The sequence below is a fragment of the Malania oleifera genome, chromosome 7, assembly GCF_029873635.1.
Source record: "Malania oleifera isolate guangnan ecotype guangnan chromosome 7, ASM2987363v1, whole genome shotgun sequence".
Lineage (NCBI taxonomy): Eukaryota > Viridiplantae > Streptophyta > Magnoliopsida > Santalales > Ximeniaceae > Malania > Malania oleifera.
Window position 1 is genome coordinate 60,354,367 of NC_080423.1, and position 16,285 is coordinate 60,370,651.

Sequence of the window (16,285 nt, forward strand, 5' to 3'; positions counted from 1 at the left end):
CCCCGATATATCATATACCACAAGATTCGTCGGTACCAATCTCCTAGAATTACCATTGGACAGTTTTCTAACATCCTCCTACAGAACGATACACCCCCAAATGGTGTAGTTACTAACAATTCCTAATTTATTACTTAGGTCTCAATGCAACGACCCAAAATATCATTCCATTTATCAGATTTTTTTTCTATTATAACTATATACTACTCTGATATTTCTACTATAATCCTTTAGGTCTCAGATTGGCACTGAGGTATATCTGTATGTAATGGGCACACCTATGCAGCAGAAAAATATAAATCATATAACCATATATATACATACAATACCAGAATTCAGTGTTTTCCCATATCATAACTACATATACAAGTACTATCTCTCCAAAAACTCAACTTCCCTACAAAACTTACCCTATATACAGGGTAATAGAAGGGGTCTCTCTGTATTTGCGTGTCTGATCTGCACCCGTAGCTGATTCACCTGAAAAATATTAGAATAATGGGATGATTCAATGCTCAGTAAGTGGAAATATGTTATTACAAGTGTGTGGTGACCAAGTTGCATAACTTATAATAATAATATTTAAAAATGTATAAGTTGATAAAGCAGTAAAGCATATCTTACATTTATCGTAGCTTAAAATATAACTGTATCATCAAAAATTTCTATTTTTCATACTGCTAATATCATACTATATTTATAAAATGCTGTAAAACTATATTCATATACATAACTATCCTTTTTTCCTGGAACTCTATATGTCATGATTTGATCCCTCATGACAGGGTTGTGCGGGCCATAGGCAGGACTTAACTCTGGTTGCCCTACCAGGTAAGTCACTGTACTCTACACTACCTCAGCCCGGCCAAACTACATCCTCTCCTAGGCACGGGACTAGCTGTTACCTTTTCAAATCGGCCTTCTCAACCCAGAAACTAGGGAGATGCGCCCACTCCGAGCACGATTTGACGGTACTCACACACTATTTGAGATATGTGGTTGCACTTTATCTGTAATAGCAATGGTATCATGCTTTATAATCTGTATCTGTCTGTAATATTCATAAGGATCTAATACCATATATATATATATATATATATATAATACTATAATCAGTTACTGCTTTCATCATGTTTCCAAAATAACCATAACACTATAATTCTGTACTATAAATACTGTAATATCTGAATAACATAACTGTAGCATCTTGATGCTATAACTGTATATCTGACTATATAATCTGTCTGTATAGTCTTAGTGCTATGGCATTAGGAAAACATGGCATTCCGTAAAATACTGTAATATACTGAACTGAATAAAATCTGTTTATATCTGCCTATTAAATATCTGTGAATATTTGTTTATATATGTATATACTTTATAACATGATATGCTAGAAAAACTGTATAAATTCTATATCAAGTAAATATCTACTCAGGCCACACATATATTAAAAACACTTATTTTGTAAAAGTTGAGTAATAAATGGTATACATGTATATACATAAAATCTCTGATAATATAATTAAAAACTTCTAGCATAGCATATTTCCCTTACTTGATTTCTGCAAAAGCTCCCTACTGTGCTTGGTCATACACCCGCAGGGTTCTCCACTCAACTCCCTGAAAACAACATCTCCCAGAATAAAATATCCTTATTTTTCTACGTACAACATTTATATAACTATAAGAAAGGCTAATGCTAAATAAAATGCCTTACCCTGAAATAGGGATGGAATTCGACCCACTCCCACCAACGATCCGCTTCTCAATACTTGTAGAGAACTTTTCTAGGAGCGTCGTGGTGGCCTCAGATCGTCGATTCAGCGAGAAATAGAGCTGAGATCGAAGAGAGAATGAGAGAGAGGCATTTAGAGAGAGAGAGAGAGAGAGAGAGAGAAGAAAGGTTTTTGCACCAATTTTCTCTAAAACAAATTCGAGTTTTAGCTATTTATAGTCCCGGGTTCGTCAACGAAACACATCGTCTCATCGACAAGTCCCTGAAGAAGTTTGTTGACGAACCTTGACCCCTCGTCGACGAATTTCATACTGCCACAAACCCCCCTCTCAGCATCTTCTCATCGACGAGACGTGTCGTCGTTGACGAGATCCTCTTATACCATCATCAACAAATGCCCTAGGTTCGTCGACGAGACCCCGATTAATTTCTTGGGTTTTTACATTCTCCCCTCCTTATAAAATTTCATCCTCAAAATTTGCTATCTGTGTTGAACACCATCCATTAAGGAAAATGGTCTACTTATTTTATTACTTACCCTCAGTTATGGCGGAGGAATACCGTGGTTACACTCTAAACTCTGGGACATTACACATATAAAACTAAAATACTACCTACTAACTAAATCAATACATGCACCTGCAAAGGAAACATTATCTAACTAATTATACCTTACCTGATTACCATTAAACCTCTTGGAATAAATGCGGGTATTTCTGTCTTATTTCATCTTCAAGTTCCTATGAAGCTTCTTCTGTAACATGATTCCTCCACAAAACTTTCACTAGCTGAATTTCTTTAGTGCGCAATTCTTTTGTTTTTCGATCCAAAATATGTATTGGTGCTTCCTCATAAGCTAGTGAATCTTTAAGCTCTATCTCTGCATAGCTAATGATGTGAGATGGATCTAGGACGTACTTCCTCAACATAACTACATGGAATACATCGTGTATTCTAGATAAAGCTGGCAGCAAAGTTAGCTTATAGGCAACTGACCCTATTCTCTCTAGTATTTCAAAAAGGCCAATATACCTAGGGCTCAATTTGCCTTTCTTCCCAAACCTCATAATCCTTTTAGGGGAGCTATCTTCAAGAATAATCGATCCTCCATGTCAAATTATAATTCCCAATAGCGAGTGTCTGCGTAACATTTCTACCGACTCTGCACGGTACTGATTCTTTCTTTAATTAGTCGAACCTTATCACAAGCCCGTTGTACTATCTCTGGACCCAAAACTCGCATTTCACCTACTTCATCCCAGAAGAGAGGAGAACGACATATCCTACCATACAGTGCCTCGTAAGGTGTCATGCCAATGCTAGCTTGATAGCTATTATTATAAGCAAATTCGACTAACGGCATGTACTGGGTCCAACTACCCCCAAAATCAAGCACGCAAGCATGAAGCATATATTCTAATGTTTGGATCGTCCTCTCGGTCTGTCCATCTGTTTGGGAGTGAAAAGCAGTGTTGAATGCTAACTGTGTACCCATAGCCTCCTGAAAACTATTCCAAAATCGTGAAGTGAACCGAGGATCTCGGTTTGAAACTATGGATACTAGTACACCATGGACACAAACTATCTCTTGAACATATATTTCTACCAACCTGTCCATAGAATAACCAACTTTAACAGGGATAAAATAAGCGGTCTTGGTCAGTCGATCAACGACCACCCAGATTGCGTTCAACAGTTGTCGCACTAGTGGTAACCCCGTAACGAAATCCATAGAAACGTGATCCCATTTCCACTTTAGAACAAACAATGGCTACAACTGCCCAGCTGGTCTCTGGTGCTCAGCCTTAACTTGCTGGCATGTCAAACACTGCTATACAAACTCTGCTATCTCCCTCTTCATTCCACTCCACTAAAAATACTTTCGCAGATCCCTGTATATTTTAATACTGTAAGGATGAACCATGTATAGTGATCTGTGAGCTTCCTCTAAAATTATTCTTTTAATTTTATCATCTGCAGGCACACACAGTTTGGTGCGAAACCTCGGAGTTCCATCATTAAAGATACTGAACTCCTTTCCCTGACCATCTTGCACTCTTGTCATTACCTCTGCCAATTTTGCGTCATCATCTTGAGCTGTTTTAATCTTCTCATATAGTGTAGGCTGTACCACCAAGTTGGCAACAAATGCCTAAGGACTATCCTCTACTAACTCTATGTTGAGTCTCTCCAAATCCATCAAAATTGAGTGCTGAATCTCCATGGCTGTCAGTGCTGGTCCTATTGATTTCTTGCTCAAAGCATCAGCTACCACATTCGCTTTCCCTCGGTGGTAACTTATGGTGCAGTCATAATCCTTAATGAGTTCCAACCACCTTCTTTGCCTCATGTTCAGTTCTTTCTAAGTAAAGAAATATTTCAGGCTCTTGTGATCTATGAAAATTTCACACTTTTCACCATATAAATAATGCCTCCAGATTTTAAACTACTGCATCTAATTCTAAGTCATGTACGGGATGGTTCCTTTCATATTCTTAAAGTTGTTTAGACGTATAAGCAATGACTCTTCCATGCTGCATTAGTACACATCCCAAAGAGGCATCACTGTATATCACAAACCCGTCCTCCCCTGATGGAATAGCCAGTACTGGTGCCACTTTAATTCCTAAAAACTCTGCTCACATTCACTAGTCCAATCAAACTTTACATTTTTCCTCGTAAGTCGTCTTAATGGACCCAACAATCTAGAGAATCCATCTATGAAGCGCTTGTAATAACTTGCTAATCCCAAAAAACTCCATACCTTCTGAATACTTCCCAGCCTTTCCCAACTCACCACTGCCTCTATTTTACTCAGGTCAACTGATATACCTGCCTCAAAGATCACATGGCTAAGAAAGGTAACCTGCCTTAACTAGAACTCACATTTCTTAAATTTTGCATACAATTTTCTTTCTCTCAATATCTGCAACACCAGCCTCAAGTGATGCTCGAGCTCCTTAACACTTCTCGACCAGACCAGTATATCATCAATGAATACAACCACAAACTGGTCCAAATATTGATGGAAAACCCGATTCATTAAATCCATGAATACAGCTGGTGCATTAGCCAACCCAAATGGCATCACTAAGAACTCATAATGCTCATATCTGGTTTGGAATGAAGTCTTTGAGATATCTTATGTCCTAACTTTCACCTGATGGTAACCCGACCACAGGTCAATTTTAGAGTAAACCTGAGTCCCCTGGAGCTAATCAAATAAATCGTCGGTCCAAGGGAGAGGATATTTATTATTTATTGTCAGTTTGTTTATCTCCCTATAATCGATACATAACCTCATGGTCCTGTATTTCTTTTTCACGAATAGAACTAGCGCTCCCCCGAGCGACACATTGGGCCTAATAAATCCCTTGTCCAACAATTCCTGTAATTGATCTTTCAATTCTTTCAACTCGACTGGAGCCATACGGTAATGTGCTTTAGATACCCGTGCTGATCCTGGCAACAGATCTACAGTAAACTCGATCTCTCGATCTAGTGGTAAACTAGAAAATTCCTCCAAAAAAACATCTGGAAATTCTCTCACCACTGGTATATCAGTTTGTTTTAATTATTCTTTTGGCAATTCTTTTATGTATGCAACATTCCCCTGGCAACCACCCTCTAGCAGTCTTCTTACTTGAATAGCCGACACCAGCTATGGCAAGGCACGCACGCGTGAACCCACAAATCTGTATTCTTGCTCACCCGGGGGATTTGAAAATCACTGCTTTCTTATGACAATCTATGCTGGCATGATGAGTTGCTAGCCAATCCATGCCCAGTATCACATCAAACCCCTGCATATCTAGAACCACGAGATCAGCTGGTAGTACTCTCTCTTGAATATTTACTAGGAAATTTTGAAGCAACTTCCTGCATTTTACTATAGATCCCATCAGCGTACTCACAGACAGTTCTACATCTAATAGTTGTGTCTCTACCCTAGTTATTCTTATATAACCCGCTGATGTAAAGGAATGGGTGGCACTTGTATCAAATAAAACAATAACTTCATATGGCAAAGCAATAAGGGTACCTGTGACTACGTCTCTAGTCGTCTCAGCATCACCCGACGTCAACGCAAAGACTCTCGCCGGCACAGTACTCCTCTGCTAACCTCCACGGGGCGCCTGATATCCACCTTGAAATGGTCTGCGGGCTAGTGCATAACTCGACAACATCTGACATGATCGAGCCATATGACGTAGCCTCCCACAGTGATAACAGACATTCTCTCTCATCCGGCACTTACCTAGGTGTCTTCGTCCACATCTGGGACAAGTGGCAAGAGGTTGTCCAGCTTGAAATCCCCCATGCTCTACCATCTGCCTATGACCCCCACTAGATCTACCTCCTCTCCAAGGGCCTCGACTGTGACCCACCTGAAAACTTGAGCGTGCAGTCCTCTTCTTCTGACTCTATATCTCGATATCCCTTGGCAAACACTCCTCTGCTATAATAGCTCGATCAACCAATTCTGAAAAATCCTATATCCTCAATACCGCCACCTATTTGTAAATATCACGTCTCAGGTTTCTATCGAACATTCTAGCCTTCTAAACTTAATCCGGGGTGATATAAGGGAAGAAACGCGAAAGCTAGGTAAACTTTGCCACCACTGCTGGACGGTCAACGATCCCTCGGACAAACTCAGAAACTCCTGTACTTGAACTTCTCTGACTGAGGCAGGATAATATCTATCAAAAAATATAACCCTAAATCGGGCCCAGGTCATCAGTACTGGAGTCGCCATTTGCTCCTCCAACAGTCTAGTGGTTGTCCACCATCTCTCAACCTCCCCTGCCGATCTATACGTAGCGTATATATAGGACCCTCTGCTTATCAGTGCAGTGAAGTACCGTCAGAATCTTCTCTACCTCCTGCATCTAGTTCTCCGCAATTGCAGGGTCAGCTACTCCTGAAAATGCTGGCGGCTTCATTTTCATAAATTTATCTGTGGTATATCTCTGTGGACCTCCCTGCTCTCTAGAGCTCCGAGCTATCTCAGCCATAACTTACTGAGCCACATTGCGTAGCACAGCATCCGAATCCATGCCTCCTGCGCCAGAAGGACCTGCTCCGCCATCGCCACTAGCATGAGCGCTTTAACCTCGTGGGTCCATCCTACAATATAACCAAATTGTCTAAGTATTCAAATCTTACAATACTATACTAGCTAAAATATTCCTATACTCTCATTACTAATTTTAAGGTCGAGCCCTACAACATGAAAATAGAAATCATCGATAGTTTACTATGGTTTTCCTAAAATCGTCACCCTAGGAAAATCACAGAAACCACCCCGAAACTCTACCTCCAAACCGCAGAACAAAACCCTAAATTCTCATCTTAGTTCCCAACATCACCCTCACTTACCCACTATACCACTCTTCTAAAAATTCCTTTTCTAAATTCTGATATTGTTTTCCGCTGCACTCTAGAGTCTACAGAACCTAGCAACCTAGACTCTGATACCACAATTGTAATGACCCAAAATATCATTCCATTTATCAGATTTTTGTTCTACTATAACTATATATTACTCTAATATTCCTACCATAATCCTTTAGGTCTCATATTGGCACTGAGGTATATCTGTATGTAATGGGCACACCTATGCAGCGGAAAAACATAAATCACATAACCATATACATACAATACCAGAATTCAGTGTTTTCCCATATCATAATTACATATACCAATACTGTCTCCCCAAAAACTCAACTTCCCTACCAAACTTACCTTATATATAGGGCAATAGAAGGGGTCTCTCTCTATCTGCGAGCCTGATCTGCTCACCTAACTGGTTCACCTGAAAAACATTAGAATAATGGGATGAGTCGACACTTAGTAAGTGGAAATGTGATATTACTAGTGTGTGGCAACAAAGTTGCATAACTTAAAATAATAATATTTAAAACTATATAAGCTAGTAAAGCAGTAAAGCATATCTTACATTTATCGTAGCTTAAAATATAACTGTATCATCTGAACTTTCTATTTTTCATACTGCTAATATCATACTATATTTATAAAATGCTATAAAACTGTATATATATACATAACTGTGCTTTTTCCTTTGAACTCTGTATGTCATGATTTGACCCCTCATGACAGGGTTGTGTGGCCCATAGGCGGAAATTAACTCTGGTTGGCCTACCAGGTAAGTCACTGTACTCTACACTACCTCATCCTGGCCAAACTGCATCCTCTCCTAGGCACGGCACTGGATGCAACCTCATCAAACTGGCCCCCTCAACCTAGAAACTGGGGAGCTGTATCCACTCCGAGCACGGTTTGATGGTACCCACACACAATCTAAGATATGTGGTTGCACTCTATCTGTAATAGCAACGGTACCGTGCTCTGTAATCTATATCTGTCTGTAATATTCACAGGGATCTACTGCCATATATATATATATATATATATATATATATATATATACTATAATTTGTTATTGCTTTCATCATGTTTCCAAAATAACCATAAAACTATAATTATATACTATAAATACTGTAATATCTGAATAACATAACTGTAACATCTTGATGTTATAACTGGATATTTGACTGTATAATCTGTCTTTATAATCTGTCTGTATAGTCTGAGTGTTATGGCATTAGGAAAACATGGCATTCTGTAAAATATTGTAATATACTAAACTGAATAAAATCTGTTTATATCTGTCTATTAAATATCTGTGAATATCTTATTTATATTTGTATATACTTTATAACATGACATATTGGAAAAACTGTATAAATTCTATACAAGTAAATATCTACTCAGGCCACACATACATTAAAAACTCTTATTTTGTAAAAGCTGAGTAATAAATGGTATACATGTATATACATAAAATCTTTGTAATATAATTAAAAACTCCTGGCATAGCATATTTCCCGCACTTGATTTCTACAAAAGCTCCCTACTGTGCTTGGTCATACACCCGCAGGGTTCTCCACTCAACACCCTGAAAACAACATCTCCCATAATAAAATATCATTATTTTTCTACGTACAACATTTTATATAACTATGGGAAAGGCTAATAATGAATAAAATGTCTTATCCTGAAATGGGGATGGAATTTGACCCACTCCCACCAACGATCCGCTCCGTCAGACTTGTAGAAAACTTTCCCAGGAACGTTGTGGTGGCCTCAGATCGTCAATCCGGTGAGAAATAGAGCAAAGATTGAAGAGAGAAGGAGAGAGAGACGTTTATAGAGAGAGAGAGAGGAAAGGTTCTTGCCCCAATTTTCTCTTAAAAAATCTAACTTTTAGCTATTTATAACCCCGGGTTCATCGACGAGACACGTCATCTCATCAACGAGTCCCTGAAGAAGTTCATCGATGAACCTTCACCCCTCATCAACAAATTTCAGACTGCCACAAACCTCCCTCTTGGTATCTTCTTGTCGATGAGACATGTCTTTGTCGACGAGATCCTATTGTACCCTCGTCGACGAATGCGCTAGGTTCATTGATGAAACACTGATTGATTTCTTGGGTTATTACGCTCTACCCCACGCAGTTTTACAATGTTAGCAGATATAAAAGAATGAGTCACACCCGAATCAAATAAAACCACAACTCTATTCAAAAGCCACATCAAAGTACCTATCACCACATTCCCCGCATGCTCAGTATCTGCTAGAGTGAGCGAGTATACCCTTACTGGAGCTGTGCTTGCCTAATAAGTTCCCTAGAATACCTTATTACTTCCCCAACTCTGACTCAGAGTGGGCGTACCCCTCTTTGGTGCATGACAATTTCGAGCCATGTGACCTAACTGGCCATAGTTGTAGGAGTTACCCCCAAACGGCTAGCATTAATCATCATGCCACTTGTGGCATCTGATACAACGATCACGCGACTGGCTCGCCTGAGAACTCTAATGCTCGGTATTCTGACGGTAACCCAAGCCCTTATTCTTCTTCTTCCATGATCCCTGGAAAGACCCAGACTAAGAACTAGAAGGTACTGTCATCTTCTTCTATTCCTGATCCACCTCATCCTCCCAGATGTTGGTCTCGATTATAGTGGCCTTATCCACCAAAACCGAGAAATCATGGATCTGAAGCATACCCACTAGTCTGCGAATGTCCTTCCTCAAACCCTTCTCAAATCTCTGAGTCTTCTCATACTCACTCGAGATCAAGCATGGCGCGAAACAGGATAGCTCTATGTACCAAACAGCATACCCCTGCACCGTCATATTTCCCTGTGTTAGAGCAGAGAACTCATCCGCCTTAGCATCATGTGTGGAGGCCAGGAAGTGTCTTTCAAAGAACACCTCCTTGAAACGGCTCCATGTCACCTCAATAGAATCGACTCTCTGCCTCTCCAGGAGACTCACTGCAGTCCACCAACGCCCTGCCTCCCCAGACAGCTGGAAGGTAGCATAGAGGACTCTCTGCTTATCTATGTAGTGTAGGACTTCTAGAATCCTCTCGATCTTCTCAATCCAGTCCTCTACTATCATCGGATCGGGTCCTCCTAAGAATGTCAGAGGGTGCATACGTGTGAACCTCTCGATGGTACACCTCGCAGCAGTAGTAGAACGTTCGCATCTCCTAACACTCCACCCGATCTCTCGCATAACCTGCCTCGTCAACCCTCGAGGCACAGAAGAAGACTTATCACTAGCAGTCTCCTCGGAGCCACTTTCCAAGTTATTATCCTTGGGCTCCATTTTGAAAATACGATAGAAATCTATTAGCACTCCTACGTCAAGTACAGTTAACGCAATTATTTACAACTAATCATGTTAAATACTATCTCACAGGTCTAGGTCTGTTCTATCACACCGACACAAAAGTCATCAATGATTTACCGTGATTTTACTGAAATCGTCATTCTAGGAAAAACACAGGACACCGCCAATGAGTCCCTACTTAGCAACACAACAACCTTTGACCAACTCTACCCATTTCCTACATCCTATACTCTGGTATGTACACATCACTACACCTAACCAAGTCTACAAGACCTAACAACCTGGTTAGCTCTGATACCAAGCTATCACGCCCTGAACCCCGCAGTGGGACCTAGGGTGTGATATAGTAATGTAACTTGTCCTTGTATCATACAAACGCCAATTATACACCATAATGAATGAGGGTCTGACCCCGGGGGGATCTCATACACCCTATACACATTTATATACATGAAAAATAGGCAGCGGAAAATGTTCTTTCTATACATATATTGTACCATACCAAAGTTTATACAAAAAGAGTCTGAACTCCATAATACAACACATAAACCCAGTGCTAGTCAAAACCCCAAAATGACAACTCGATAAGGTCCTAGTACTTACACAAGTACTTCCCGTAGTACACCAACCACTACGCTCCCAACACAAGGACCCTAGTTCCGGTTACTCGAAGAACCTGAAAAATATGTACGTACGATAAGGGTAAGACACATCTCAGTAAGGAAGATCCAGGTTATATCGATGTGTGGCATATGAGTATTATCTTGATATAAAACATACACAGTTAAAACAGTTCTAGTATTTTCACACAACAAGCAATACAATCTGATGTCGTCACACCCTTCAGTCAAAGCTGGACTGTCTTGTGATATTTCACACCCAACGGCAAAAGTCGGTAATCTGGTGATATTTCACACCTTTAAGCAAAAGTTGGTGCCCCCACAACCTGGCATAGCATCAGCCCACAGTGTTGAACCAGTGCAGATCTTATGCTTTCACACCCTTCGGTGAAAAATAGCTGATCTAGTGGTATTTCACACTCTTCGGCAAAAGCCGGATATCAAACTTGGAACAATTCAAAACCTCGTTCCTATTTTCTTTCAGTAAAACACAACTCATGCATATTCATATAACAAATCAATCCACACTCATTTGGTAATCACAACGATCATGGTTTTCAAAATACAGTTTAAAACAAGCCAAGGCATGGCCATCTCCATAACACAAAATATATCACAATATATTCACGATTTTCCAACAAAACTAGAGATGCAACCCAATGCCTCATTTTTCCCAAAACTGTAATATGCAAAACCCATAATTTTACCCATTAGATCCCCCCAAATGAGTAGCTAAAACATATAGAGGACCGTGAACCATAGTTCCACCGAGTCCAATTCCAAAAATAACCGACATAAACAGAATCCCCTTACCTTCTCCCAAATAGCCAAACCCGAACTCTATGGCACCTAAATAGCAAACCGGGTTCCCAAAACCTATATATTACAGTACAAAACATACTCACAATTCCATTTCGTACAAGACTATCAAAACGAAAATGAAAACCAAGTCTTACCTCGATTTCAAGTCAAAACACGAAAATGCTCGAAACGAAGATCCGTTTTGTAAATCTTGCAATGAATCCTTCCCTAATCCTCGTAGTAACGTCGAATTGTCAATTCAGGGAAGGATTAACGAAAAAATCTAAAGAGAGAGAGTGTGTGTGAATTTTGAGTTCTTAGAGAGAGAGAGAGAGAGAGAGTTTCCATTTCTTAGCTAGGAAACAACCCAAATGGATATTTATAGCACTTTTGACTCGACCAACCTCATCGACGAGGCGGCGTCTTTGTCGACGAGTCAATGTAGATGGTTCGTTGATGAAACGGTGGCCTCATCAACGAGCTTGAGATTTTCAGATTCCGAAAACCTCTCAGCTTCTCTTCATCGACGAGCTCTTGTATTTCATTGCCGAACAGCAAAAGGCCTTCATTGACGAACTCTGCCCAATTACTATTTTACCCTTCTTTTTATAAATTTATTCCATATATCACAGTTTGGGTTCTTACACAAATATTACTCTAAAATACGAAACAGTTATGTTTTAATATGGAATGTATTATATGTTAATAGAACCTAAATATCTTAGTTTAGTTTTATGAAGCATGGTACCGTAGTTGTATGTCCACGTTTACCGTTACGTTTATGTTTATGTTAGTGCTACCACACATCTTATGTAGAGTGTGGGAGATGGCAGACGATGTGACTTTATGGGAGTGTCGTAATTGCCCTAGTAGTCCGGCAGAGGTGGAACAAGCCTACTGTACTTACATTGTAACCGATATTTGACTTAGCATGGTTGGCCAACCATTGTTAGGTCCCACCTTCGGGCCGCACAACCCTATCATGTGGGGGATAAGACATGATGATAGCTAACTATCTATCTATGCTGGGTAATAATTCAAGTATGATATGTTTATATAAGATGATTTTTCAGTACAGGAATTTAGTATGTTAAACTATGTTATGTTAAATCATGTTTTATTCAAATATGATACAACTGTTTATACCTTATATGAATTATGTACTGAAAAATACTCATGTTGCCACACATTGATATTAATTTGTATCCCTTACTAAGAGGTGTCTCACCCCCAGCATTACAAACATTTTAGGAAATCCAAGTAGGAGGGCGGATAGAGCCTCGTAGTAGTAGAAAAGGACTATGCTACCTTGTCTGTAGGGTTAGTGGGTGAGCTAGGGTCAGATGGATTTTTGGGTTATGACCCTAGGATACTTTTTGGTCTTTTGTGGATGACAGTAATATATGACAGATTTAGAAGAACTCTGGCAGGGTTTCTGGTGTTTTGTGGCATATATGTGAGTTTATGTTTTCAACTGCTTAGGTATTAGAGTTGTATGACAGGTATATCCCTAGTACCCATGGGTCCAGGTTGATCATGACCTTGGCAGTTTAGCAAGTTATTAGAATTATTATAAATGTTATCATGTAGGAAAATAAATAAATATGGTAAAATAGGCAGGTCGTTACAGTTTGGTATCAGAACCTAGGTTGATAGGTTCTGTAGACTCCAAAGTGCAGCGGAAACAATGCCAGAGTATAGGAAAAGGATTTGAAGTTTTTTTCTGCAGTTTGGAGGCAAGACTTATTTGGTGGTTTTTGTGTTTTGCCTGGGATAACGATTTCAAGGAAGCCATAATAAACTATTGTCAGGCTGTGTTTCTAAAGTGTAGGACTAAATATTGAAGTAAGATAGGAATGTCAAGGTGGAGGAATAATATGAGTTTTGGTTAGATACGTAAATTATAAGGATGGGGTCCCTAAGTTATGGTAAATTATTGTTGGGTTGTGTTTCTTAATTACTGGACTAGATCTTAAATTAAGAATAAGGACAATAGATTAATTCATAGTATGAAATTTGATGAGATAAATATGCTAGTTATGTTATGCAGATAGGGTCCTTAGACTATGTTTACTTCCTTTTCAGGATGGACCCTGGTAGCAACAACATGAATGCTGGATGTAGTGGCAACGTAGGGGCTTTTAGCATTAGTGGCAGCTACTATGAATAGATGCTGCGTAGCACAGGTCAGCAAGTTATGAATGGAATTGTGCGGAATGCTGGTGGACAGTATTGGTCACCAACTGAATTGGACTGCTCTATCAAGCAATTTACTAGTATGAATCCCCCCGACTTTTACGGGAAGAGCTTATGCAATTACTGCGAAGGAATGGATTCAACAGATGGAGGGTATTTTGGCAAGTCTTCGCTGTGCAGACGAACAGAAGGTGTTGTATGCTATTTTTAAGATGATTGGGGAGACCAAGTGTAGAAACCCGAAGAATTATAGTAATTAAATAATAAAAGAAAGGAGATAAAATGAATTTAAAAAAAAAAGATTTCAGCGGGGCCTCGTCGACGGGTGAAGAAGTGCTCGTCAACGAGCAAGGTTCTTGGGCTTGTCGACGGGGATATGCGTCTCATCAACGAGAACTTACCGAGAGACTGTTTTTAGGGCCTAAAACTCTGTGACAAGGAGAAGGCGTTCGCCGAAGAACCTACTTCATGGACTCGTCGACGAGGAGATGTGGCTCGTCGATGACGCCACGTGGATCAGCAGTTTATAAAAGGGAAAATTCATTTTTCTGCAAGAGAATCATGTAGAACCCCCTTTCTCTCTCTAAAGAATCGTCTTCTCCTCCTTCTTTCTAGGTTTTTGGCCCGAATCAACGATCCGAAGTCGTCATGCTACTCTTGGGAAGTTTCTCTTCATATCTACAGGGGTAGATCATTGGTTAGGCCAACTTGGGCATCATCCCCAAATTTGGGTAAGTTAATTATTTTTACATTTAATAAGGTATTTGGTATTTCTGGGCTGAGGAAAGGTATTAGATGGATTTATACTGAAGTTTTGTTGGGAGAAAATGTATTTTTCAGGGTGTTAAGCACACCACAGGTGCATGATAGGTTAAATTGTGGGCTTTCCAATAAGTCAGGTAAGGGAATAAACTAAGTCGGTATTTTTAATGAAATTATTTACCATATTACAACATTTATTTTCAAAAATTATGTATTAGCACAATGTTTGGGAATACTGTAGTTGAACAGGAAAATGAATTTAATGTTATTTATTAGGAAATATGATTTCAGATCAGGTTTTATGCTTAAAAAATTATTCATATTTGTGTGGCTTGAGTATAATTTTCATGAAATTATGTTATATCGGAATATTGTGAATTTCGCATAATAAACATGTTTTTCTTAGTTTTCAGGAAAACCATGAAAACAGTACAGGAACTATGTTTAAAGTATGGTATTGAAACAGTACAAGGTTTTCAAAACTATGTATGATAAAATATGTCGGTGTAAGGGCGGTGATTTTTACATGATATACTATGCCGGTGTAAAGGCCATGATTTTTACATGATATATACTATGCCGGCGTAAAGGCCGTGGTTTTACATGTTATAATATGTCGGTGCAAAGGTCGTGTTTTATATGATATGTCATGCAAAATTTATGAAAATATTAACATGACAGATATTATTATGAATTGGTTATGTATCATTATTTGAACTTACTATATGTTATCAAAACCTGGATGACTTGGTTTAGGCTTTTACGAAGCATGGTACTGTAGCTATATGTTCACGATCATGTATATATTAGTGCTACCATATATTGTAAGGGAGTGTGGGAGAATGGCAGTAGATATGGTTTTATGGTAGTGCAGGCGTCCCTCTGGTAGTTCGTACCAAGAGGGGTAGACCCATCGTACTTACAAACTTATGTTGATCTAGCGTGGTCGGCCAGCCATTGCTAGGTCCCGCCTTCAGACCGCACAACCTAGTCATGTGGGGGTAAAACTTGACACCAGCCAGCTTTCCATCCAAGGTGTTATTTCATGTACAGTTATATAAGATGATTTCATGTAAAGAAACTCAATATGTTATACCATGTTTTGATATATTACGTTTTATCCAGATATGATAAGTTTTGCCAAATATGATTTATGTATTGTTACATGTATAACATGAAAATACTCATGTTGCCATACACTGATGTTAGTTTATTTCCCGTACTGAGAGGTGTCTCACCCCATCTATATAAACATGTTGAATTAGGTGTAATCCTAAGAGGGGGGTGAATTGGGTATTTAAAAAATTCTAAGGCACTTAGTTACCTCTTAAACTCTTCTTATAAATTTACCAACAACTTCTTGTTACTCAATTATGTATGTGTACAGCTATTCAATCTATGCATGCAATATGCACAATTTAAATGTAATGCTGAAAATA